Below are 25,425 nucleotides of genomic sequence, written 5' to 3' on the forward strand. Positions count from 1 at the left end.
CCCCTTTTAAAGCATCTTTCTTGCTGAGGCAGAAAGGGAAATGGTCCCAAGTTTAATCTGTGTTAGGACAATCCAAATATAGTAATACTATGAGACAAGATTCAATGTTTTCAGATATAAGGTAATGAGTGATGCATGCTGAAGGGTACCAGGATACATCACCCCCAAATACCTCTCTGGCATATGGATTATTTTGAACTAAAGTACATTGAGAACAAGCAGGAAAAGCTCTAGAAACAAGTACAAGTTTTCCTTTTATAAAGGAAATTTACATTTTTAAAGGAAATTTCTCTTCGTAGAGATGCCTCCCTCTCCAATATCAGTAAAAGGCAACCATTCTGATTCTGGAGAAGATCACAGAAAAAGTGAGTAAGGCTATCTGTGCTGATGGGGCATGCAGACAGGCCAGATTTGCCTCCCCAGTCTCTATCACTGTAAAAATGGGAGGCTCATATCCAAGGAAAAAAGCAATACCCTCTTAAGAAAGAGGCCATACAAGGAATCCAGCCAGTTTTAAACGGATTTCTAAAGTATGGACTAAGTAGACCCTGCAGGTCTCCTTATCATACTCCTATTCTTCCGGTCAAGAAACCTCATACCAATGAATACTTATTCGTTCAGGATCTGTGAGCCATAAATGAAATAATTTAGGACATTCATCCTACAGTTCCAAACCCATACACCTTACTTAAGAACCATACCTGGAGATTATGATTACTCCGCTGTATCAGATTTGAAAGATGCCTTTTTCTGTATTCCAGTAGAAAAGAAATTGCGGTTGCTATTTGCCTTTGAATGGCAAGACTCCAATTCCAAAACAAGAAGTCAGTACTGCTGGATGGTGCTGCCACAAGGATTTAAAAATTCCCTCACCCTCTTCAACGAGACTTTGGCTAAAGATTTATGAGGATTATACGTGGATCAAGGTTGAGTAGAGGCCTTCCCAGCCAGAATGGAAAAAGCATCAGAAGTGACAAAAGCCCTTCTTAAGGACATTATTCCTAGGTACGGCCTTCCCTCTACTATTCATAGTGACGATGGATCTGCTTTTGTCACAGAAGTAACACAAACAGTAAATAAAGCTTTAGGTATAAAATGGAAACTTCATTCATCATGGAGACCCCAATCTACAGGAAAGGCCGAGAAGATGAATCACACCCTGAAAAAAACTCTCACCAAGGTATGGAGGAAACTCATCTAAAATGGGACAAGGTCTTGCCAATTGCTCTCCTCCATATACAGTTGGCCCCTAGAAGCAGGCTAGGATTGAGCCCTTACAAAATTATATATGGGAGACAATTCTTAGCTTCTAAGAGTAAAGAAAGAGAAACGTTTCTCATGCAGGAGGTAAAAATTAAACAGTATGTACAACAGATTGACCAACTGTTAACTGCTACTCATGAGTTTGTGTCCCAGAGGTCTCCCCCTCACCTGGAAGTTCCCTTGCATCCCTTCAAAGCAGAATACTGGGTGCTGCTGGAAATGTGGAAAGAGCAAGGACCTGAGCAGCAGCTTGAAGAGAAATGGAAGGGACCCTATGACATTCTTCTTACTACTCATGCCTCTCAAATTGTATGGAGTAAAACCATGGGTACATCACACTAGAGTAAAAAGATTATCAGAGACTGACCAGCCAGGCCTGCCTATAGCCAGTGAGCAGATTCCCAAGAAGTGGACATCTCACCTTTTGGGAAACCTTAAGTATTTGTTCTGGCAAGCGAAATGAAAGTTCTGTTTTCTTATCCTTTCTCATACCTTTTACCTTTCCCCACAAAACTATAGATTCATATGCTGATTCTTTCAGTGATTCTAACTGCTGGATATGTGGTCAGCTTCCTATTTCTGGGTCTTCAGGATTGCCTTGGTGGGTTTGCCCCCTTACAGGGAATGGTGTGGAAATAACTGGCAACAAGTCTCCCCAAACCAGTTCCAGACTGGGTTTCAGACTTATTTTCCTGAATTCCTAAGAGAATGAGACGTATTTTTGTCTACTAAAGTTCCAGTTGTCACTCCTCCTACCTCTAACTGGGTCTGTTGTGCCAAAATGGCAGACAAAGAAATTGAGATCTTAATCATACAAAACTCAGATCTAGGACTTGGACCTCAAATATTTCTAATTCAGTATCCATTCCCCCAAATTTAGGCAGACTACACCCCATTTCAGCAGGAAGTAGCCAGAGCAATCATTGCCCTGTCCCTGAAAGATTTGGGGAAAGATAAAATTTAAGTGGGGATTAAAAACAAGTCTCCCTAAAACAGAGTTCCTCTGCCAAGTTTATGATTAACATCTCTATCCACAATGATTATTCATTTTCTTGTCCAACATCTGTTCTCCTCAAGATTGAGGAGTATCAAAGAAAAAGGGAGAGTGAAACTGAGCAGGACCCTGTTGTCTCCTGGGCACAGAAGCCTGTCTGTGTCTCCTGTTTCTTGTTTGTAGGGAATAGACTCTAGCCTCCATGACCTTCCCTGAGTTCCAAAGAGCCGATTTGAACAGTTGCTAATCAGGAGGGGATGCAGAGACAAGGGAGGAGCACCAAGAAACAATAGTGCAGCCTTGGGGCAGGGTTTTGGTTCCATCTTAAGGGATAACAATATCTTTGAGCTATTTACAGAACTAAAACCCCCAACAAATGGAAGATGTCAGCGTTCTTTATTCCAGAGAAGACCACCTGAGGCCAGATTAAAGGAACCAGAGAAACTCACCAAGAGATTACCAGATTAAAGGAGTGCTGGCCCTGCACACACCCTAATCTTATCAGCAACCCTGCTCTTGAGGCATTGCTATAAAGCTCCTCATGAAATCCTCCCAGGTTGGGACACATAGTTTTGAGGAGCATGAGCCCACTGTGTCCCCCTTTGTCTGGCAAAGCAATAAAGCTATTCTTTCCTACTTCACCCAGAACTCTGTCTCCAAGATTCAATTCGGCACCAGTGCACAGAGGCCAAGTTTTTGACATCATTATCAATGGAGAAAGCACTTCTTAAATACGCATAACAAACCTTAATAAGCAATTCTTGTTTACCATGCTTTCCCTGGTCACATTCCCTTAACTGCCTCCCTTGCTCAGAAGCTGCAAACTCCTTTACCTCCGTTTAGCTTGAGATAAACCAAAGTTCTAATCACCCCTCTGAGTTACTCGTTAGGTGCTCCCATGTGTACACTCATGATACAAATATTAATAAACATGTTTGTTTTTCTCCTGTTAATCTGTCTCTGGCCAGTCTAATTTACCAGGTCCCATGCTGGAGAATCTAAGTTGGGTAGAGGAAAATTTTTTTCCTCCCCACAATGCCACAATTTGTAGAAATGTATAAATAACATGTGACATGAGTTCATGGGATGGCAAGATCACATTTACTTGAAGGAACCAGGACAATTATGGAGGAAATGGTCTTGGAAGTTCACATTGAAAGTAGGACAAAGCTTGAACATGTGGAAAGGTAGCAGAGAAGATCAACTGAATGTAATAATACAAAGACACAGCAGGGAGAATAATACATGACTGGGGTGAAGAAAGACCTGGAAAATTAGTGCTAGAGACAGATTCTGGATATCCTTGACTGGCAAAGTAAGGAAACTTGACTTCAGCTAGAAAAACAATTTTAAGCTGGGCTGTGGTCTGCATGTAGAAATGATGGGATCAGGAGCATATTTAAATATTCTAGGAAAGAAGTTAATGAGATTTAGAGTAGAAGCAGTGGAAAAGGACAGAAGAAAGATGAACTGGATTGAAAGAGGTACAGTGACTGATGATGCTGGATGTGAGGAGAGAGCAGAGTCAAAGAAACTGCCAGTTTCTGATGAAAAGATCAGTTGGCATCATAGCATGACTCACCCCAGAGATTCAAATTCTTGTTCTGCCCCAAGGAACAAGAGCTTTTGGGTTGTTGTTGTTCTTGTTTTGTGTGTGTGTTTCTTTTTCTTTCTTTAATATTTTTGCCTAAAAAATTTCCAAATTTTCTCTCAGGGTTAGAACATAACTCACAAAAAACTGCTTTACCCACTCAGGGGTCTTCTATGAGCTTTCCTTTTGTCAGGTGCAAGGTTTTTTGCCCAACAACCAAGAATTTCCTTTGAAATTCTACCCTTAAGAATCATTTATCCTTTCTTTTATCAATTAGGGAAATAATAGCTCTTGACACATGACAGTTGTTATAATCTTATAAGTGAGTTTCATATACTCCTCATTTTATCCTGATCACAGCACCACGAGAAAGCCTTTGAGACTCATTTGTATGTGGGAAGCAGTGTACGTTGTTTAGCTGTTATTAAAGTTATCTGTGAAACTGGAAATAATAAAAAGCCACCTATGAGCAGCTGCAGCCCCATGGGCATACCTGGGGACATCTGTAGTTTTAAAGAACATGAGGCAAGAACTACCAGTGTGCTGTGTCAGAGCCCAGGTTCCGCAGTCAGATCTGGGCATAAGTACCTTTTCAGGCAATTGCCAGTTGCACGATCTTGGGCAAATTACCTAGCTTCTCTGGACTTTAATTTCCCTTATCTATATAATGGGGTTATAGTGATCAATCTCATTAAATGGAAGAAAAATGCTAGTATCAGTAACAGCTAATATGCTAAGTACCAAACATTCACTAAGAGTTTTACATGCAATATCTCAGTTCATTCTCAGAATAGCCCTGGAGTAGGTACCAGCAGGATTTCCATTTTATACATGAAAAAATTGAAGGCCTTTGAAACATTGATTTGCCTAGATTACAATGCTAATAAAGTGCCAAATGAGGATTTAAATCTCTGTTGGCTGATATTATATTGCCGCTTTTAAATTATTATTCTGTACCATCATTGTACATGTAAAGTACTTAACACAGCATCCAGATGCAGTAAGGACCAAATATGTAATATTGCTGTGATGGTTATTATTCTCTTTAGTCTCAAATCAAATTACAACTTCAATGGTATAATATATGTACTCCACAAACTACTTAATGTTTAATAGAACTAAAGTTTAAGTAAAAAATGTCAAGCAGGGTAGAATCAGATGAAAGCAACTGATTTTAAAGTGCTAATAGAATATTAAGATGTAAAATGGGTTTTAAGATGGATTGGAGAGTTAAAAGATAAAAGTGATAAGGACACTGAAAAGAGAATAGGTGGAGGGAGGGAAGGACCAGAAAAGGAACATCATCATGCTAGCATTTTGCCATCTTCCCCTAATGAATTGGGAAAGCAATGGCTGCAGCAGACCTATCTGCAGGCATGGAGTCTATACCACAGACAGCATATGATTGTACTACCACCAGGATAGTCTGTAGGCCAACCATCTTATTGTGCAGATTGAGGGGATAGTGTGAATTGCACATAAGATTTGTTGGCCACAAGTACCCTGGGAAGAGGCCAGGTTAGAAGCCCTGGGAAGAAAATGGTAGAGATTCTTGCATAAAATGGCTACACCAGATTCTGTGAGAGTCTTACTAATGTGCTCCATAGCACAAGGGTCTATGAATCAGGGAGTAGCTTGGGGAAAACCATGGACTGGAGCTGCCAACATGCTGGAAAGAAACCTTAGCTTGTGAAAGGGAGAGGACTCACGTTTCTACCTGGGAAAAGTTGAAATCAATGGCAGGAAATCCTTCTGAGGACTTGAACTTGATGTCAGTAAGCAACACATGGTTCTGCATGAGGTTGGCCTCCAAGAGTAAAGATGTCGTAGCCCCTCCCTGTTGTCTCAGTGAGATTGCTGATCTCAAGAGTGCCAGTAACCAGGTAGGTACTTAATGCCATTATGGTTCTGTATTAGTGCCTCATTCCCAGATTCCTAATCTGTTCAAACACCTGCATGGGACCACATTCTGAATTAAGCTGGACCTCCAAGTTGTATCCGTATCACCTGTATAACTTGCTGATGTCTCCTGAAGTGTCTGGAGCTCATGGCCTCCCCAGGGAACGTCATATTTCTGAGCCAAACTCAAGACAGTTGTTCTTTTCCTGCCTGCTTCTGACTGACCAAGGGAAACTTTCCTACAGAAAAATGGTACCAGATGAAGACTGAACTTGAGAAAAATGATGCCAGGTGGAGACTGAACTACATGAAACATGGTTAGTCATTTCTAAAAGTATAGCTGAATCCACACTCAGAGTTTATAATAATTATGCATATACTATGCTATTTCAACATGATTTTTAAAATAATGAAAATTAAATTACCCAGAAGATTGTAGATCTGTCTCTACACAAGAGTTTGATTTGCATGGTAAAACAATGGTTGTGCTTTTGTTTAACTAAACTGACCAATAGTTTGATTGATTTAACTGAATGAGCCATTTATTTTTGTGCTGAATTCACTGTAGAAGCCATGCATGTAGGCTGTAGACATTAAGCCATGCTGGCACAAATAAGCAGAGAATATGGAGTTCACCTTATATGTGTTTTAGTCAGTATTGTCCATATTCTGTGCTTTAAAGGAGCACAGAATCGCTCATGCTGAATTTCAATTAACATGGTTCACTTTATACAAGAGGCATCTTATAATTTTGTGTCTCTTCTCCCATCTCCTTGCCTTGCAGTAACAAGTATCTTTACTTTCTTTTGATGCTACTTCAAATAATCAATTTGAGCTATAGAAAATACTGGAGAGTTTCACCTCAAAAGAAAATTTGGGGCAAGTTTTCAGTGAAAACAGAATTATAATAGAATCCACTATGCATACCTCTACTACTGAGAGCAGACCTCATGTTTTTATAGTCACCCAGCGCTAATGCAGCAGGAGGGCTCTGTCCTAGATTCTTTGTGGCTCCAGACTACTTTATTTCCTTTCTTCTCACTGTAGGAGAATGTTTCCTTTTTCCCTGTGTCTCAGTGCCTATGAGACATCATTAGCCCTTCTGGCTCTATATCTTGCTATTTATCTTTTTGGCTTTCTTCTGTTTCGATTTTCATATTTTATTATTTTTACTTCTCTGTGAATAAGACTAGACTCGCTGCTAAATTAAAAGCTGAAGGAATAATAGTTCATTACCACTTGTGAATACCTGTTGCATGCCAGGTGCTATAGGTGCTCTGCATACCTTATTTCTAATAAAACCACCCTATAAGCAAGGTTCATATTCACATTTTACAGCTGTGGAAAGTAAAGCTTAGAGACTAAGGGAAATCTTGATCATGCAGCTGATAAGTAACAAAACTAATGGAAGACCTCAGGACTGTTGCCTTCCAGAGGTTGTACTCTCTTTCCTATCCTCAGAGTCTATTCACATGGTCTAGCTTAGCATGGGTTACCTTTCCAGGCATGGAACACTAAACTGTCATTGATGACCATGGAACTTTTATCTTTATCAAAGGATTAGGTTTCTTCTTTAATTTTGTGACATTTCTTTTGCCGGCCTGTCTAGAAACTATAGCTCTAACTGGAAACTCATTAGACTGTGCACTCCTGTCTGACTTCAAAGGCTCTGCTCTTTGCATCTTGCTACACTTCCTATCAAGCATGATTGATCAGTTATCACCCATCCACCAAGTGCTGGAAGCTACAACAAAATTTAAACTTCAATGGCTGAGTTTCTTGGAAATGCTTTCAAACATATAATTGGAATTTTCTGACTTAAATACACCTCAGCTACACTTTTCTAAACTGTTCTTTCTGAGACACTGTCAGTCACAATACAGTTATAAGAAACAAAACTTTAGCTATTTGAATCAGAAAAGGATTCAAAACAAGGAAGGAGTAGACTCTAGGCAGGTCCTCCAGGAATGACCCTCACAGTAACAATGAGGAACTTGCCAATCAGAGGAGCCGTTCTTTCTACCCCAATCAAGGGGTAGGAATCACAAGGCTACCACAACACCTTTACAACTGCTGCTGGGCATCTCTATGGCAGCAACCAGGCACTAGAGTGCCAATTTAGAAAGACCCAAAGTCTTTGGCTGTGGTTGCCCACAGAAGACAGCACTACAGCAAATCACTGGCCTCTACTTCACTTCCATCATGAGTGGATCTCATTTGTAAACCCTGCCTGGTATCTAGAACCCTCACTGCAAGGGAGTTTGAAAAGCAATTTTTAGTTTTTCAGTCTCTGCCACACAGAAACGTTTTGGAAAGCAGATGGAATAGAGAGCCAGTAAACCAATTATTCTTATTCAACAGAGGAGTATTTGGTAAACAGTTTTCTTTGTTTTGTATTGAAATGAGATGGAGACTTTTTGGCAAATAGCTGTAATAAGGTAAACAACATTAGAGCACACCATGTAAGTATCTCACTTATCTGGATGACTGGTGTGTTGCCTTACTGGATGTGTATTTATACTTCATTGATGACAATATTTGACAAAGGGTATTCCTTTATGAAATGCATAAGTGATCTCTTAAGTGGAGGGAATCTGTCTTAAAGACTGACTCCAGGTAGAGGGACTCAAAATGTAGAATGTAAGCTCTATAATCCTTATGGTATAGAAAGACTGGAAGAGAATGGAAGGTATCTTCTTGGGAAAAGCTAGACCTCTTATATTTCAGATTAAGCTAAAAGAAATTCAGTATTACAGGGAATCTTTAACCAATTCAAAGCAAACTACCCAACTTAAAATTGTTTAAAGACCTAAATGTAAGACTGGATACTATAAAACACCTAGAGGAAAACATAGGCAGAGCACACTTTGACATAAATAGCAGTAAGATCTTTTTCACTCCATCTCCTAGAGTAATGGAAATAAAAGCAAACAAATGGGACCTAATTAAACTCAAAAGCTTTTGCACAGTAAAGGAAAACATAAACAAAGTGAAAAGACAACCCACAGAATGGGAGAAAATATTTGCAACAATGCAACTGACAAGGGATTCATCTCCAAAATTTATAAACAGCTCATGAAGATCAATATTAAAAACACAAAAACAAAACCAAACAATCGAATCAAAAAATGGGCAGAAGACCTAAAAAGACATTCCTCCAAAGAAGACATACAGGTGGCCAAGAGGCACATGAAAAGAAGCTCAACATCACTAATTATTAGAGAAATGCAAGTCAAAGCTACAATGATATATCACCTCACACCAGTCACAATGGCCATCATCAAAAAGCCTACAAACAATAAATGCTGGAGAGGCTGTGGAGTAAAGGGAACCCTCCCACAATGTTGGTGGGAATGGAAGTTAGAGAACAGTATGGAGGTTCCTGAAAGAACTAAAAATAGAGCTACCATATGATACAGCAATCCCACTACTGGGCATATATTCAGAGAATAACATGGTTCAAAAGGATACATCCACCCCAATGTTCATTGCAGTGCTGTTTACAATAGTCAAGACACAGAAGCAATCTAAATGTCCATTGACTGATGAACAGATAAAGTACATATATACAATGGAATATTACTCAGCCATAAAAAAGAATGCAATAATGCTATTTGCAGCAACATGGATGGACCTGAAGATGATCATACTAAGTGTAGTAAGCCAGACAGAGAAAGAAAAATATTATATGATATTGCTTACATGCATAATCTTTAAAAAACGATACAAATGAACTTATTTACAAAACAGAAACAGACTCACAGACTTAGAAAACAAACTTATGGTTACCAGGGCAAGGATGGCGGGGAGGGATAGATTGGGAGTTTGGGATTGACATGTACACACTGCTATATTTAAAATAGATTATCAACAGGGACCTACTGTATAGCACAGGGAACTCTGCTCAATACTCTGTAATAACCTAAATGAGAAAAGAATTTGATAAAGAATAGATACATGGATATGTATAACTGAATCACTTTGCTGTATGCCTGAAACGAACACAACATTGTTAATCAACTATACTCCAATATAAAATAAAAATTTTTTTTAAATAAAAAGTAAAGAATTGATGGGAAAGGGGAGGAAATTCACAAATAATAATGATGTAAAACAGTAATGAGAGTTTCTTTGAGAAATATTCAAAATGATATTGGCAATTTAATAAAAATATACACACCCCTGGAAAAAAATAGATAACAAACAAGGACCTACTGTATAGCACAGGGAACTCTGCTCAAATTGTGTAATAACCTAAAATGGAAAAGAATTTGGAAAAGAATATATATATATATATATATATATATGTATAACTGAATTACTTTGCTGTACACCTGAAATTAACACATTGTAAATCAACTGTGGTCCAAAATAAAATAAAAATTTTTTAAAAACCCCAAAGCTAACTGAGTGACTCCTATAAATTGAAGAAGTGAGAAAAAAACCCCAACAAATCCATATTGAAGTGGGTAGGACAGGCTGAGCCACAATCTTACCATAAACCACATCCCTGGTACAGTGATCCATAATCAGGAGGATACTCAAAACCCTGAGCTTCCCCCTGATGAACAAAGGTTTTGAACCCCACATCAGGCACCCTAACTTTTAAGACCTGCACCTGAGAGATGAGCCCCAAAACTTCTAGCTTTGAAAACCAATGGGTCATGGGTCCAAGAGAACCACAAGGCTATAGAGAACTGAGAAACAGTTCTTAAAGGGCTCCCGTGCATAGATTCATCCATCCCAAGGCCCAGCACAGAGATGATAGCCAACTGAAAAGCACCCAGACTTTCTGTGAATGAGGCTTATTTGCTTATCTCAAAGCATCAGCCTGAGGACCAAGCATCCAATTTAACAAACATCTAGTGACCTACTTAAATACTCTCCTAAAATAGAGGCCAAGAGATGCCATCTTTGTGGTCTCCTTCTGCCTCATGTCAGGTTGCTGTTATCTCCTGGAAAGCAGCTTGTACACTCATCTGTCATCCCAATTTTAACATCTGCCACCCAGGGGACACCTCTAGATCATCTGGCTCTGGTGACTAGTGGGGGTTAGGCTTATGGGTCCCACAGGACTCTAACAAATGGAGAAAGAGATCTTAACCAGCTACCACCCACAGGGCACAGCAGAGAAGAAATATAGTAAGGTGTCCAGTCTTTCTGTGAAAGAGGCCTACTAGCTTATCTTTATAGCTGTGGCCTGAAGGGTAGGCTTCTAAGTAGACACACATCTAGGGTCTGATTATAACCCCCTCAGAGAGTGAGGAGGATGGCAGGCACCATATTAGCACTCCCATTCTGCTCCACCCCAGGTCATTGGTGTCTTTAAGAAAGGAACTTGTGTATAAGTCTGCTGTCCCAGCTTTTGTGTCTGCCACCCAGAGGATAATCCCTTGAAAGCCTGACATTAGTAGCCAGCCGTGCTTATGTTTATGGGTTCAATGTTTATGGTGGCAAAGTAAGAAGGAATTCTTAACTGGCTATCACCCCAGGTCTCAGCACAGAGAGAGGAGACAGAAATGTCCATATCCCAGTCTTCCCTTGAAAGGTGTATATTTTTATATTTTAAAAGTTGCTGCCTGAGGACCTGCCTTCTAATCAGCCTGCATCTAGGTGCTGACTAACATGCTGCCCTTTGGACACTGACAGGATTTGGGCATACCTCAAATACTGGGATCCACTAAAAATAAAATAGGCTGCTTGGACAATCACAAAGATTTGAGAGACCTAAGAGCTAGGGCAGAGTTGAATGATAATATTCATCTCCTACAGGAGACCACTCCTTCAAGACTGGGGGAGGTGGCAATTTTATCTAATGCATAGAAATGCATAACCCATACAGGGTCAAGGAAAATAAAGAAACAGAGGAATATGGTTCAAATAAAAAAAGATGGAACCTCAGTAAAAGAACTTAATAAAATGGAGATAAGAGATTTACCTGACAGAGTTCAAAATAATGGTCATAAAGATGCTCACTGAGCTCAGAAGACTGAATAAATAAAATAAATTTTACAGAGAGATAGAAAATAAAAGAAAATATTAAATAGACGTCAAGTCACAGAGCTGAAGAATACAATGATTGAACTGAAAATATAATAGAGGGGCTCAATAACAAAGTAGATGATGCAGAAGAAAGGATCAATGAACTCAAAGATACTGCAGTGGAAATCACATAATCAGAGCAACAAAAATGGATTAAAAAAAGGGAAAATTGCTTAAGGGACTTACGGGACAACATCAAGTGGACCAACATTCATATTATAGGGATCCCAAAGTATAAGAGAGAGAAGAAAGGGACAGAAAATTTTTTTGAGTAAACAATAGCTGAAAACTATCCTAAACTGGGGAAGGAAAAAAGGTTCCAAAAAAGATGAATCCAAAGAGACCCACACCAAGACACATTATAATTAAAGTGGAAAAAGTTAAAGACAAGGAGAGAATCATAAAAGCAACAAGAGAAAAACAACTTGTCACATATAAGGGAAGCTTTATAGGACTAGCAGCAAAATTTTCAGCAGAAACTTTGTAGGCTAGAAGGGACTGGCATGATATATTCAACCTACTGAAAGAAAAAAAAGCTGCCAACCAAGAATACTTTATCCAGCAAATTTTTCCTTCTGAATTGAAGGGAAGTTTTCCAGACAAACAAAAGCTAAAGGAGTTCATCACCACTAGACTGTCCTTTACAAGAAATGTTAAAGGAAATTCTTTAAGCTGAGGTAAAAGGGCACTGATGGTAATAGGAAAACATATGAAAGTATTAATCTCACTGGTAAAGGTAAATATGTAGTAATTCAGAATAGTCTAATATTGTAAGGTGATGGGTTAATTATTTATAAAGCTAGTATGAAGGTTAAAAGGCAAAAGTAGTAAAAACAAGCATAAACCACAATAATTTGTTAATATATATACAAGCTAAAAATGGAAATTGTGACATCAAAAACAAATTATGGGGGAAGACTAAATATGCAGAGCTTTAAAAAATGTTCAAATTAAATTTGTTGTCAACTTAAAATAGATTGTTATAGATATAAGTTGTTCTATGTAAACCTCATGGTAACCACGATGCAAAAACCTATAGTATATACACAAGAGAAAAAAAAAAATCTAAGCATACCACTATAGAACATCAAATCACAAACAAAACAAGCAAAAGAAGAAGGAGCAAAGAAATTACAAAATAACCAGAAATCAATTAACAAAATGGCAATAACATACTTATCAATAATTACTTTAAATGTAATAAATCCTTCAATTATAAGATACAGAGTGGCTAAATGGATAAAACAACAAGACCCATCTATATGCTGCCTACTAGAGACTTGTTTCAGATCAAAGGACACACCACACACAGACTGAAAGTGAAGGGATGAAAAAGATATTCCATGTAAATGGAAATTTTAAAAATCTGAAGTAGCTATATAAGCATACCTTGGAGATACTGTGGGTTTGATTCCAGACTACTACAGTAAAATGACTATCTCAATAAAGTGAGTCACAATTTTTTTTGTTTCCCAGTGCATATTAAAGGTTATATTCCCAATATACCATAGTCTATTAAATTTGCTATATATATCTCCTTATATTTAAATAATGTACATACCTTAATTTTAAAATACTTTATTGATAAAAATTCTAATCATCTGAACCTTCAGCAAGTCATAATCTTTTTGCAACAGTAACATCAAAGACCACTGATCACAGATCACCATAACAAATATAATAATAATAATAGTTTGAAATATTTTGAGAATTACCAAAATGTGACAGAGACATGAAGTGAGAAAATGCTGTTGGAAAAATGGCACAGATAGACTTGCTTGATGCAGGGTTGACAAAAACCTTCAATTTGTTAAACAACAACAACAACAACAAAAATACCACCACAGTACCTGCGAAGTGCAATAAAATGAGGAATGCCTGTACTTATATCAAGCAATAGACTTTAAGACAAAGACTGTAATAAGAAACAAAGAAGGTCATTATATAGTGATGAAGAGGTCAATCCAACAAGAAGATTTAACATTTGTAAATATTTGTGCATCCAATATAAAAGCACCTAAATATATAAACCAACTATTAATAGCTTAAAGGGAGAAATAAATGGCAATATGATAATAGTAGGGGACTTTAATACCTCACTTTCATCAATGAATAGATCATCCAGAGAGAGAATCAATAAGTAAAGATTGGCCTTAACATGTTTAAGACTGGATGGACTTAACAGACATACACAGAACATTTCATCCAAAAGCATACACATTCTTCTCAAGTGCATATGAAGAATTCTACAGGATAGATCATATGTTATGCTGTAAAATGGGTCAATGAAAAAATATCAAAAGAGAAATTTAAAAAATAACATACCAAAGCTTATGGGATGCAGCAAAAGCAGTTCTAAGCAGAAAATTTATAGTGATTAATGTCTATATCAAGATTAAGAAAAATGAAACAACCTAACTTTACACTTCAAGGAATTAGAAAAAGAACAACAAATTACAAAATTATTAGAAGGAAGGAAATAAAGATCTGAGCAGAAATAAATGAAAGAGACTAAAAAGACAAAAGAAAAGATGAAACTGAGCTGGTATTTTGAAAAAGTAAGCAAAATTGACAAACCTTTAGCTAGACTCACCAAGAATAAGAGAGAGGACTCAAATATGTAAAATTAGAAATGAAAGAGGAGACCTTACTACACCAGATAAATACAAAGGATCACAAGAGACTACTGTGAACAATTACACATCAACAAGTTGGACAACCAAGAAGAAGTGGATAAATTCCTAGAAACATACAATCTACCAAGACTGAATCATGGAAAAAAAAAAAAAAAATAGAACAGACTGATTACTAGTAAGGAGATTCAATCAGTAATCAAAACCTCTAACAAACAAAAAGTCCAAGACCAGATCGCTTCACTAGTCAATTCTATAAAACATTTAAAGAAAAATTAATACCAATCCTCTCCAACTATTCCAAAAAATATAAGAGTACTTCAAAACTCATTTTATGAGGCTGGCATTACCCTGATGCCAAAATAAGACAAGGACACTACCAGAAAAGAAAATTACAGTCCAATATCCCTGATGAACATAGATGCAGAAATCTTCAAGAAAATATTAGCAAACCAAATTCAACAATACATTAAAAGACTCATACATCATGATCAAATGGGTTTTATCCAGGGAAACAAGGTTGGTTCAACATCTGCAAATAAATCAATGTGATATATTACATTAACAAAACGAAGGATTAAAACCATATGATCATCTCAATAGATGCAGAAAAAGCATTTGACAAAATTCAACATCGATTTATAATAATAACTCCTAACAAAGGAGATATGGGGGAACATACCTCAACATAATAAAGGCCATACGGGACAAGCCCACATCTAACATCATACTCAGTGGTGTAAAGCTAAAAGCTTTAGGGTCAGAGACAAGACAAGAATGCCCACTCTCACCATTTTTATTCAACATAGTATTGGAGGTCTTAGAGCAATTAGGCAAGAAAAGGTATAAAAGGAATCCAAATTGGAAAGGAAGAAGTAAAACTCACTAGTTGCAGATGACATATTATTATATATATCAAAAATCCAAAAGACTCCACCAAAAAAAACTGTTGGAATTAATAAATTTAGTAAAGTTTCAGGATACAAAATCAATATAAAAACTGTTGTGTTTCTATACACCAATAATAAATTATCAGAAATTAAGAAAACAATCTCATTTATAATTGAAACAAAAATAAATTTAACCAAGGAGGTGAAAGAACTGTATACTGAAAACTATATGACCTTACTGAAAGGAACTGAAGAAGACACAAATAAATGGAAATATATTCCTTATTCATGGATTGGAAGAATTAATATTATTAAATGTGCATACTACCCAAAATAATCTACAGATTCAATGCAATCTCTATCAAAATTCCAATGGAATTTTTCACAGAAATAAACAATCCTAAAATTTGTATGGAACCACAGAAGACAAATTGAAAGCAGTCTTGAGAAAGAAGAACAAATTGGAGGCAACAAAGTACCTAATTTCAAACTATATTACAAGAGCTATAATCATGAAAACGGTATGGTATTGGCATAAAAACAGAGAGATAGATTAATGGAACAGAAGAGAGCCCAGAAATAACCCGATGTACATATGGTCAATTAATTTCTTTAAAGGAGCCAGGACTATACAATGGACAAATGACAGTTTTCAGTAACTGGTGTTGGGGAATCTGGAACACATGCAAAAGAATGACAGTGGACCACTATCTTATACCACACACAAAATTTAACTCAAAATGGATTAAATATTTGAATGTTATACCTGAAACCATAAAACTTCTAGAAGAAAACATAGATGGTAAGCTCCCTGACATAGGTCTTAGCAATGATTTATGGATTTGACATCAAATGCAAAGAAATATAAACAAAAACAAGTGGGACTACATCCAACTAAAAACCTCTGCACAGCAATGGAAACCATCAACAAAATGAAAAGGCAACCAACTGAATGCGAGAAAATACTTGCAAACCATATATCTGATAATGGATTAATGTTCAAAATATATAAAAACACATACAACTCAATGGCAAAATAACAATCCAATTAAAAAATGGGCAGAGGATCTGACTAGACATTTTTCCAAAGAAGACATACAAATGGCCAACAGGTACATGAAACAGTGCTCAACATTACTTATAAACAGGGAAATGCAAATCAAAACCACAATGGGCATCACCTTATACCTGTTTGAAGATTACGAAAAAGACAAGAAATAACAAGTGTTGCCAAGGAGGTGGATGTGTACTTTTGGTGGGAATGTTAATTTGGTGTAGCCACTATGTAAAACAGTATAGTGGTTCCTCAAAAAATTAAAAATTAAACTACCATGTCATCCAACAATTAACTTCTGGGTATTTATCTACAGGAATCAAAAATACTAACTCAAAAAGATATGTGCACACCCATATTCACTGCAACATTATTTACAATAGCCAAGACATGGAAGCAATATAAGTGTCCATCAATGGATGAATAAATGAAGGAAATATGGAATTGAGTGGAATGTTATTTACCCATTAAAAGAAGGAAATCTTGCTATTTACAACATCACGGATGAAGCTTGAGTGCATTCTGCCAGGTGAAATAAGTCAGAGAAAGACAAATACCATATGTTCTCACTTATTTGTGGAGTCAAAAAAAAAAAACAAAACAATAAACCTCAGATACAGAGAACAGATTGTTGCTGGTTGCCAGAGGTGGGGGTTTGGGTGGTGGGTGAAATAGATGAAGACAGTCAAAAGGTACAAACTTCCATTTATAATAAAAATTAATTTGTGGATGTAATGTACAGCATGGTGACTATAGTTAATAAAATTGTATTATATATTTGAAAGTTGATAAGAGAATAAATCTTTAGTTCTCATCACAAGAAAAAATTTGTAACTGTGTGATGAGGAATGTTAACTAGACTTATTGTGGTGATCATATCACAATATACACAACTATGGAATCATTATGTTGTATACCTGAAACTAATGTAATGTTATATATCAATTATATCTGAATAATAAAAAGGAATTTGAGTCCTTGAAATCTGATTCTTAAAAAAAGTATGATCCATACAAATGCAATTGAAGCCTGTCATTGTTCATTTTATTTTATTTCACCACAACCTCATGCACATCATTTTAGCAGGTTTATTATGCAGCTTTATATCTCCATTTAAATGACAGCATGTCTGAAATCAAAGTAGAATCTGAATCCTGGATTTCAAGACATAAATGCAAAGTTATTACTATCATAAGTTGTGGGCAGAATTATTTATTTCCAATACAAAGGGATCTTAACTTATGTAACAGGTTTGAGGTTATGTTCCTTAGACGCAGAGCCTGAGACAAGAATTCAAATGCAGATTTTTTTCAGGGAGTGCTCTTCAGAAAAAATCTGTAAGAGTGGAAGTAAAGTAAAGCAGGATAAGAAAGGTGAACAAGCGGGGAAAAGGCAGTAATCTGTGGGGTGAGGCAGCTCCTGTCAGCTGAGGACAGTTTCCTGGAAAAGGCAGGCTGCTGTAAGCCTTTAACAGCCACACTCATGGAACCAGGGAGGTGGGTGCACTGGATTGTAAAGGGGGATATGGGTTGGGCACCACCTACCTATTGCAATAGGAAAGAAGGAACTGCAATTGGCATAATTCACAACAGTCATAATAGTTGCTTCCCTCTGGCCCAATTTAAGGACAACTAAGCTAGCAGCAATGGCTGCAGAAGGAGTGAGTCTGGATGATCATCTTTGTACCATGGGATAATCAAAGCGACACATGATTGGACAACCAAGGCTAGGCCTTGAACAAAGGGCAGTCAATCCATATGAGGCAATCAATCCATTTGTCCAATCCAAATGGACAATCCATTGTCCAATGAGCTATGATAGGACCAGGTTTAAAAGATGACCTAGGAGATCAGCTTTTTTAGTTTAAATAGTTGAAGTAGGCAGTATTGGGAGCATAAATTGAAAAGTCAGAGAGGTCATGATTATCTAATGTAGAGGCTGAAGTTATGAGGGAAGAAGAAACTACAAATAAGCAAGCAAGCATGAGGTAGAGACAAGTCATACAGACAGTATCAGTGAAGAAAGCATTTGCTGGAGAAACGTAGGATGGAAGACAAAGTAGAAACATAAAGGGTAGCTAAATCACATTGGTAGAGCTCCAGAGCGAAGAACTGAAACATCCTGATGTTACTTTTATTTCGTCAGATAGGGAAAGATTTCAAAGAGCAAAATCGGGAAACACCACACTGGATAAATTGCCTCTGGAGAAGGCAGATACTGTTATTTCCATGGTCTTGTTTTCTTCAACACTGAAATGCTTCTGGTATGCTTGACAGTGCAATTGTTCTGCATAAGGGATACTAAAGAATCCTGGAGGCAAGGGTGCTACCAGGAGACTGGTTAAAAAAAAAAAAAAAAAAAAAAAAAAGGTGACCTTGAAGAAGATAGATGCCCAAGCAGAATTTTTAAGTTGTTAATGGTGGAGTGTGTGATGTAAACCAATTTGCACAGTGATTTTTTTTCTTTTGATGAAATGTGATTCAACTATGGAGATGAGGGAGCAGTTGAAATCTGGACTACTCAATATTATTTCCCTGAGGAAGGGACAGAGATGTACAAAGAATTCAAAGTGAACTCACAGGAAAAGTACTTGCCAATCAGGGAAGGATTTCTGGAGAAGGAGACGCCAGAGAAAGATGTGAAGGATGAGCAGGTGTTAGCCTGGTGAAGAGGAGGGAAGCTCAGGGTCACTGTTCTAGAAAATAGTGAGAAGTGTTGGACTTGATTATGTCTATGGATCTTGCTAGCTTTGACCCTTTTAGTGTCCTTGGATATAAGGTCTTAGGCATTCTGATCTCCTGCAGCAGGTGGAGAGAGAACTTGGGTGGCCTGGGCCAGAATTTAGTAAGGGGAGTCATTTCTGCAATGCTCTGAGGTTGCTGAAACAGTGATGGTAGTAGGGAGGCTGAAACCTGGTTATCACAACTCATCCCCTCTCCCCCATAAGAATATTCTATAAGAAGTATTAAATATACAAATTTTAAAGTCAAACAATGGCTGACTCTCCAGGAATTGCTAGATCTTCCTTAGTATTTGAATTATGAACTGTTGACCCAAGAAAACAATGTGTGTGTGTGTGTGTGTGTGCATATGTGCGTTTATGTCCGTATGTGAAAACATATCCATAGATCCACTTTTATGAGGTCAAGAGAATCTTACACATATTTTGTTGTTTCTGCATTTGCCCTTTGCATTTAAGGTTTGGTCCAGTGATTTCTTGAACATGCCATTAAAACAGATCTCAAGATAATAATAATGGAGCTGTAAAATATACAATAAAAAGAAATAATAAAGCAACACAAAAAAGATGGTAGATTGAGAACAAGTTCATAGTGTAATGAGCCCTCATTATATGTGGTGGTGGTGTTTGCATGTGAATGTATTTGTGAGGGTCTAATACCATGATACGAGAACACATTTAACATTAATTCAGGAGAAACATCTCAGTAATTATTGATTTACCTCGCTATGAAATTCTTGGATTCATCTTGCTGCCTCTTGAAAACACTATATAAAGCTACTACAGATCTTTCCTCCACAGTACTTCTGGAGAATGTCTAAGAGATAATTTCACAGCTTTTGGTGTTAACAGTGCTAATCTTAGATATTTAGTCTTTAATTTTAAATGAAATACTTTCTCTGTTCCCACTGAATGTTGTCATAAATGAAATACAATCATTAAGTATTGTAGATCAGATTAGAAGAAAAAGTATTAATCAGATCAGTTCAAGGTTGGAACGTAAATGGAATGCTCTAAAAATCAAAACAGTGTGCCCCTAATGTGATAATATGTATTTATAAACAGAGCTCTGTGGTTGATGCCATCAACCACTTTGCAAACTCTTGCCAATAATATTATTGCCATAAAAATTGGAGAGTTGATTAGTGGGTCACTTAAAACCGTAATCTTAGCCTTTATAGGATTTATTTAAATCTGATTTTAAAAGAGTTCTTTAATATTTATTTTTATAGAAGTTTACTTAGAAATTTAAGATTAGAAAATAGTTTCAAACGAGTGCTGCTGAAACTAAAAGAATTTGGATATGTGGCTTTTTTCCAAGGTGGTCGTATTTCCCTCAAGGCCAATTTGTCATTGATGAAACATCTGTCCAAAACCATTCATGTGTGTTTTGAGAACCTAGGATCAATCAAATTCTCTGTTTGGATAGGCAACTATTGTTTTCTAAGTAAAGATGGATGATGATAGGTGAATATATTTTTAGATTTAACTTTAATGATGTCTATTTATTTTTCTGAAATTGGAAAAATTTTGTGCTTTTGCCTTATCTCACAATTAAGTTCTTACTGGAAACTTGGAAAAGGAAACAGTCAAAGGATATTTAGAAGTCTTATGAGATATTTTGTGCTAATGGCATTTTCTCATGGAACTGTTTGAATACACTGCCAATGTGGAACTGGGTGTTTATAAAAACAAATTACTGAAGATTTTTCTACTTTGAAACACTTTTTTTTTGAGGCACAAAAACCATGATGTCATTCTACTTTTCAAGGTCTACATACTCCATTTTCTATCTCCCAGATCTTACTCTTCTCTATTCTAGCCACAGATATACATTAGGCATATTGTGCTAACATATACACGAACTGGAATTTTTAGTCTTTGCCAATATAGGATAAGTGATAACTTTAAGTTGAAATCTCCAGAAAGAGTTACACAATATAGGTTAAGCTTTTCACTTAACCATTTGTTCATTTTTTCACTAAGAATTACTTGAACTCTAAGGCACATTTTACACTACACTATAATTAGTTGTTTAATCTCTTATCAGACTGTGAGAACTTCTATCTCAGTGCCTGAATTAATGGCTATCATTTAATACAGTTTATACATATGTCAAACAAATAAATGTGAAGATTCAAGAGTGATGTTTTAAAGATGAAGGGAAATGGAAAAGAGACACCTAACATCTATTTAACAAGTAATATATGTTAGAATCACTTCAGTTACATCATCTTCTTTGTTTTATTCAACTCTTAGAGTAACCTCTGAGAAAGGATGAAAATAACTAGAATCAGAGAGATCTAGTGACTGGGTCAAAGTCAGTGGGCTAGTAACTTGGAACTGGGAGTTGAGCTCATATCTATATGGTCTCAGAGCCCATGTACTTAGACTGCAATAGCTGACCACCACACGAAACCCTTACCACTCTACCAGGCTCAATGAGAAAAAAATTCTTTTACCGCTGTGTTACATTAGAAGGAAAGTTAATAACCAGGTTCTATGCCACCCTTGAAGGTAATATAGAGTTAAGTTATACAAAACATATACAGCAAGAAACTATAAACTAGGAATCATTTCAGGTGGCAGGAATTAAGTGGGATGAAATTGTAGTTATAGCTTGCAAATATATGGTGCTTTATGTGGGAGACACTCATTTTCTAAGTGTTACACATACATAGCAGCTCATTTAATCATTACAATAGCCCTGTGAGGTAGATACTATTATTATTCCCATTTTTCAGGCAAGAAAATTCAACCACAGGGAGATTAGGGACCTTGCCCAGAGTTACATCAGAAAGTGACAGTAAGGTCACACCAGAGAATAATAGAGGTCAGAATTCCCATCCCGCCCCAGCCTCTGGCATTTTCTCATTGTGATGTGTGCTATTTGAGTACTTCACTCTGGAAGAACAAAGGTAAACGATGGAGAGGACCAATACCTACAAGGTTTTCTTGAGAGAAGGCAGCAGTAATTCAACTAACTGAATGCATCTGGACTGTTGAAGATGATAAAAATCAGCTCCACGAGCAGAGCTAAGCAAGGACGATTGGCCCGATCATTGTTCTTATGGGTTACTGGGTTGTTGGAACAAGGCTGGGAGAGTGGCCCGGGGATAGATGATTGAGTGAAACGTCATGGGACGAGAATCAAGACAAAAGATTTTTTAACATCCTGACCTTATGAGGGGGGCATGTTATTGCACACCAACATAAGGACACCTTCCTCTCATTGTCATGCCAAGGTGGACTGCCTCACTTGATAGATCAGCAGTCAAAATAGAAAGGGAGATATTTCATGTTGCTCCAGGCCCATAAACTTGTGGTTACACAGTCAAAAGACAAGGCAACGACAGTGGCTAGAACATGTTCTGTCTTTGGGAAGTAGGAAATGGTTATTGGGTGTTTGTGAGGCAGGGAAGGATTTGGAAGATGACTATTTCCTTATAGGGCCTTGTAAGGTTTCTAAGTCTTTATGGGCGTATATGTCTAATTTTTGTTAGATGAACTAAAACCTGTTATGATATTCAATTTTTTACCTATCATGTTAGCAAAGATGCTAATGAGCCTGGGATGAAAACATTAAGTATATGATGGAATGCTCCAATTATTGCTGGTGGCAGAGTTAAGTGGTATGACCTTTCTAGATAGCAATTTATCAATATGTACGAAGAGCCTTAAGAAACCTGATGTCCTCTGAACAGCAATTCCACCCCTGAGAATCTACCATAATAAAACAATCCTAAATATAAAAAGGAGCTTTCATTCAAAGAAGTTCATAGGATCATCATTAATAATTGTGAGAAACTGGAAACAGAATGTCCAATAACAAGGAAAAAATTAAATAAACCATGATACATTCACTCATTAAAATATTATGTACCACTTAAAATATTTAAAAAGATAATATAAGAACATGGAAAATGCTAATGGAATAATGCTAAGTGAGAAGAATAGGATATAAAGCCATATATACAATTTGATTTTAAGCGCACATATTTTTGTCAAGGGCTTAGAAGACAAAAGACCGTAACTGTTAGAAAAAGTAATTGAAGGTAGTTGGTAGGAAAACTGATTTTACCTTTGTTTCTATTTCTCTGAATTTTCAAGTCTGTTCATAAATGTTTTGAATTTAAAAATTAAATAAGTTATATGCAATAACAATAGTGTAAATTTAACCATCAGAAAGAAAGGGGAATTGTAATAAATGAGCCTGAGCCCCTTAAGCTCATTGCCATTAAGGCCAAGAGAAAGTCCCAACACTTGAAAAGTGTAATTTAATGTTCTACTATAGCTGTTATAGGAGTAGCTTTCAAAGAGAAGCTCATAATAGAACTAAAAGGGTTATGCGGCAGAGCTTAGTTTATTTGCAATCAGTTGGCTCAAAAACTTTGTCGTGATTAACCTGCATAAGAAAGCTGGAATTTAACTTGAATTTTCAGTTATATTGCATCCAGTCTTGCTTATTCCACTGAAAAACCTCGTACTGGGAAAGGGTAGGGTGGGAAGTAAGGGGAAATTACAGACAAATATGTTTTAAATTAGACACTCTTTCTAGACTATGGCTCTGAGGTGGAATTTGTCTTTGCCATGAATGCTTCCGTACCATAAACAGTTTAGAAAGGAGCAAAGGTAAGTGTGGTTGTGGGTGTGCGTGCGCCAGATTTTCTCAGGTTCTCTCACGTTTGTATGTAGTCACTTAAACTAGGATTCAAGTTATGAGATGGCAGCCAGGGCTTCTAATTTGTAACCCACTAACAGTATTTTTTTTTTTTCTTTTAAAATTTCTTCTGAAGGACTGGCCTCTCTTAGTGCATAGCTTTTCAGAAATGTTTAAAAGCACAATAAATACCACCTCTTGGTTATTGCCCTAAAACTTACAAGAAAAAAATCCTGCCATGTGCAACAACACGGATGGACCTTGAGGGCATTATGCTAAGTGAAATAAGTCAGACAAAGACAAATACTGTATGACATCACTTATATGTGGAATCAAAGGAAAAAAAACCAGCATAGATACAGAGAACAGATTTGTGGTTACCAGGGGTCGGGGATGGGAAGTGGGCAAAATGGGTGTAGGTAGTCAAAAGGTACAAGCTTTCAGTTCTATAATAAATAAGTCATGGGGATGTAATGTACAGCCATGGCAACCATAGTTAACAATACTCTATTGTGTGTTTGAAAATTAGATATTAAAAGTTTTCATCAAAAGAAAAAAATTGTAACTATGTGTGGTGATGGATGTTAAGTAAACTTATTGTGGTACTCCTTTTCCAGTAGGTACATATATCAAAACATTATGTTGGGGGGGCTTCCCTGGTGGCGCAGTGGTTGAGAATCTGCCTGCTAATGCAGGGGACACAGGTTCGAGCCCTGGTCTGGGAGGATCCCACATGCTGCAGAGCAACTAGGCTCGTGAGCCATGGCCGCTGAGCCTGCGCGTCCGAAGCCTGTGCTCTGCAGTGGGAGAGGCCACAGCAGTGAGAGGCCCGCGCACCGCGCTGAAGAGTGGCCCCCGCTCACCACAACTAGAGAAAGCCCTCACACACAAACGAAGACCCAACACAGCAAAAATAAATTAATAAACTCCTACCCCCAACAACAAAACAAACAAAAAAACATTGTTGTACACCTAAAACTAGTACAATGTTGTATGTCAATTACATCTCAGTAAAAGATGAAAAATTAGAAAAACCAAAATAATACTTTTAGATATATAAATCTGAATTACACTGAGGGACTCACAAGATATTATATACAATTTACTTTTGTTAAAAAGTACCTCTTGCCCTTTTTTCCCCCAAATGTGACATTATTCTTTTTATTATAAAAGAAAATAACAAAGAAAATATAACAGGATAGCTGCTTCTATCCATTTTGGACATTTGCAAATTGTAGAAGATAGATGCATGTAATAGATCAGGTCACTACTTTTGGCTTTTTCTTGCATTCCCAGTAAGATAATTATATTACAGGAATTTGTGCATTCTGTCTATGCTGATACTACCTACTATTTTTATTTTCAAACTCGACTGCTGCCTTCAGCATTGCGCAGTGTTTGGCTAGCATCGTGTTTTGGCTGTGTCAGGACTTTCTTGTGTTATACATGATTGCAATAGATTTTGGTACAGATTCCAGATACGTTTATATGTCTTTCTTGTTCTCAGTGTTTGGAGGTTAATCTGTTGAACATTTGTTCCTTTTCTTGAAGAAAGGAATCTAGGAATCCTCAAGAGTTGGGTGAAACTGGCACAAAAAAGTGGGGAAGAAACCTAAATGAAGTCTTTGGAGAGAAAAGTGACTCAAAGGAAAACCTTTA

General features: G+C 37.0%; 2 long non-coding RNA genes across 5 annotated transcripts in view; one reads left to right on the top strand and one right to left on the bottom strand.

Moving 5' to 3' along the window:
* LOC141276926 (uncharacterized) overlaps positions 1–2,016 on the top strand; it is a 242,375-nt gene extending 240,359 nt beyond the window's left edge. For 3 of the 4 annotated variants that reach the window (XR_012327307.1, XR_012327309.1, XR_012327308.1), the window contains one exon: positions 762–2,016. This is a non-coding gene — a long non-coding RNA (uncharacterized lncRNA). The remainder of the gene's footprint in view (positions 1–761) is intronic. The other variant, XR_012327306.1, reaches the window with a different exon arrangement.
* Positions 1–25,425, bottom strand: part of LOC141276928 (uncharacterized) — a 199,844-nt gene that overhangs the window by 42,734 nt on the left and 131,685 nt on the right. The gene's annotated exons all lie outside the window — the stretch shown is intronic.

Source organism: Tursiops truncatus, chromosome 17 (assembly GCF_011762595.2).
Source record: "Tursiops truncatus isolate mTurTru1 chromosome 17, mTurTru1.mat.Y, whole genome shotgun sequence".
Taxonomy (NCBI): Eukaryota; Metazoa; Chordata; class Mammalia; order Artiodactyla; family Delphinidae; genus Tursiops; species Tursiops truncatus.